Source organism: Corvus brachyrhynchos, unplaced genomic scaffold (assembly GCF_000691975.1).
Source record: "Corvus brachyrhynchos isolate BGI_N302 unplaced genomic scaffold, ASM69197v1 scaffold60, whole genome shotgun sequence".
NCBI classification, from domain to species: domain Eukaryota; kingdom Metazoa; phylum Chordata; class Aves; order Passeriformes; family Corvidae; genus Corvus; species Corvus brachyrhynchos.
The window spans coordinates 2,927,809-2,931,465 of record NW_008236767.1 but is presented as its reverse complement, the minus strand read 5'-3'; positions in this window follow the sequence as shown (position 1 = coordinate 2,931,465).

Here is a 3,657-nt window from a genome sequence, read left to right as displayed (position 1 = left end):
CCTTCGGCTGCAGCCGCCCAGCCCCTGCCCGGCGCCGCCCGGGACAGTTCGCGGCGGATCCCGCGTTGGCCCCCTCGGTCCTTGTCCCTGCGGGTCATCTCAGAGCACATCTCTGGAGTGCCTCAGGCGGCACTACGGGCTGCTGCGTTATTCTCTTCCCTGTGAGGAATGGGAAGAGCTGGGTGAAGCAGACAGGCGCCTGTTTGGGTAAAGACTTTTGTTCAGAAATGCGAACGTGGCTGTGCATATACACTAATTTCTTTAATGAAGCCAAAGGAATGATCTCCACTCTCATGGTAATGAGCAAAACCTGTGATCGTGTAGCCTTGGTAAAATTAGAACGAAGTCCAAGATAGATCACAAAACTACTTTTACCTTCCTGAGATAAATGCAAAAGTCCTTTACATTGTTGTAATCATATAGCATGGCAAAACTAGTCCAACAGTGTGTGTCCTCATCTTTCAGAACTGTCAACAGAAAAAGTAACAAAACAGCTTTGTCTGTTTGATTTGCTCCGCCTCCACGACAAAATTTCTTATACTTTTTTTTTTCTAGCAGGAACTATGGGTAAGAACACAGACATGTAGTGTGTGTAACACCATGTTACTGTCACACGTCTGCTTGAATAGTGCATTCTATTTCAGATGATAAGGACATAGCTCATAATATCTCCCAGCACATTTGTAAGGGTGTAAACCACACTCCAGGGAAAATGCCTCTAAAACATTATACACACAGAGCATTTGTAACAGGTAAGCAGAGTGTATTTTCATAGGCCTTTTTGCTGATGTGCTGTCAGAGTCTTGACAATGTGGTGGTCTCTCCTGAGCAAAGATTGAAGGCTCATCACTGAGAAATCTGCAAGATGGACACACGAAATACTTTGCAGATGAGTTTGTAGCAAGCACTAGCACCAGTTACCCCATATGTTTATCTTGTTACGTAAAAAGGCACCGTAAGAGTAATAGTACTACTTTTTTTGTTGCAGCTTCTTGTTTATGGATACCTAAATGCATTAGCTTGTTAATACTATTAGCTATTAGCTCATTGTATCAGTCACCTCCTTTCCTGCCTTAATAATCAATTTCCATCTTCAGTCTTGTTCTATTTGAGGGCAATAAACTTCTGCAACACCTCATTTGTTTTTGTCACCTTAAATGCCCTCACACTGAGCACTCTGCTAAATTGTCAGATCCATTGCTGAAAGAAGAGAAGCTTCTCCCCAAAGAGGCATGGGCAATGCTTGTCTTGGGCTGTGAGGGTGGACATGTGTAGTCCTCCTGTAGTCCTAGGGCACTGTGTCCTAGACAGAGCTAATAACACTGTCATTTAATGTATCTTCTTTTCTCTTTCTGCTTTAAAATCCTGTTTTAATCTACTCATAGGTTTGTCAAGGACATTATCAAAAAAGCTGTTTAGCTCTAACATGCCCATGGTGTAGGCTTTGTATTTGGCAAGAACACAGAAATAAGTAGCTCTCTTGCAAACCTCACAAATATCCATCCATTTCAGAGCTGTGCCAAAATACTCAGGAACTGTGGAACACTAGGTCTGTAAAATTTTCTGTTGTTTCACTGCTGTGTGTGTAATATTTGACTGTATCATTTAGCATATATGGTCATTTACCACTTTTGTTTTGGAGCCCTGTTTAATGCACTGGAATAGAAAGTACTTATTTAATGAGAAGTTTTCCACTATTTCTCTCACTTAATCCGTCATTATGTCCTATCTGTTGTATTTTCCTCTAATAAGAATACAGAATCCTCTGAATATAGAGCTGCAGGTCTCACCAGTGTTTTTTCTTGCATGGTCATTCTGGCAGACTGTTTCTAAAATGCTGGCACAATTATTCTAAAGTATTGCTACAAAACCAAGGTATATTATTATCTTAAGCTAACAAGAGGGTATTCTGAGATCCAAAGGAGTTAAGATACAAATATCCACAAAGCTTACATGTCTCATATGAGAGCAGTTTAGGACTTTATTTTTTTTAGAACTACTGAGCACTATGCCATACTTCATTTACCCACTTATAGCTGTCATTTGCTTCAGATCCAGATTTAAGTACTCAGTGTGTTGATAAATCAGATTCTCAATCAGACATTGAAAAAAATGGTTAGTGGCCACCTATGATTAATCTAAGTAACTCAGCATCAATTACAAACTCAGGGGCAAGGTTACAATTTAGCTTTCAAGACAGCATTCAATTGCCTTGACCACTGACCTGTTCTTTTCTCCCTGGAAGCCTTGGCTGCATCACTACTCGAATTCTGTCATGAACATGGAAGTAATCCTACTAAAGGCATGCTATAGTCTCTTGAATATAACAAAATCAGTTCATGCTTTTTTTTTCATATATACCCATGCTTTATGCAAAAAGAGGCAGGGGCCCTATGAAATAAATAGTACATGATCCCCACTTTTGTAAAAATGCATTTACAGACGGTACATTTCCAGCCCTTTGGCTGACTAATACTGTGACCTTAACAATGGGGTTAATAGAATATTTGTATATGCAAACCTAAAATAGACACGGTACTGAATGATATGTGATCCCATCAAACATGGATACTTGTCAGAAAGTAACTTGAAATTAAAAATGAAATCAATATGACCAATTAAATGGATACATCTCCCACCTTATCATGCCAGGATTACCTGATATAACCCTTTATTAGATGTTAAAAGGAAAACATCACTGTCACAAAAAGGAAAACAAACAAACAGGCCATATTGAGTTACACTTTCAAGCTGATCTGTTAATTATTCACTAGACAAAGTTTATCTAATAAACTTAGCTACTCTTTCACTTCTTGGAATATCTGTGAGCATGGTGCCAGTCTTTATGGGGACTTGCTTCGGGTATTTTCTTCCATGCACTTTTATGACATTATTTTTTTACTTTTCCTTGCCACTTAACCTTCTGTAACAGTATTCTGGCATTAGAAACTGTAGCGTTGCTTCATGGCTGTGTCCTTCGAATGATTGTATGGGTACTCTGGCCGTGTTTAGACAGATGTGAGCAATTTGAGTGAAAGAATTTTTCCACATGCTTATGCAGAAAGGAACAATTTCGGCACATGAGGGTTAAGTATACTCTCCCTTCAAGCCTCTGGAAAAGCAAATTTTGCACCTTTTCATAAATCACAGAATGACAGAATATTCTGAGTTTAAAGGGACCTAGAAGGATCATCGAGTCCAGCTCTTAAGTGAATGGCACATACAGGGATCGAGCCCACAACCTTGGCATTATTATCACTGTGCTCTAACCAACTGAGCTAATCTCAAAATCAGTCTTATTACCATCCACAACTAGCATTTCATTCCAAGTTCTTAGAGAAAGTATAAATCATTCTTTTTTTTAAGGGAAGTATGTCCCAGTTTGACCATGGCTCTCCATGAGAAGACCAAACTTCCCCGAGTGGTATTTTGTAATGGATGTATTAACATTTTCAGAGAACTTTCAGAAATGTTTCCTTCATGGATCTGTTAGTAACTCCAATTATTCACTGTCTATCTCAACAAATTATTTTGCATACCTGTTCTGTCATATTTTGAAAGGAGTTTATAGAAGAGGCTTGTATTAAAGAAATTTCATAGTTCCACTATGTGAAGTAAAAAAACTTTGCGATGCAAAAATTACTTATCAAAACCTAT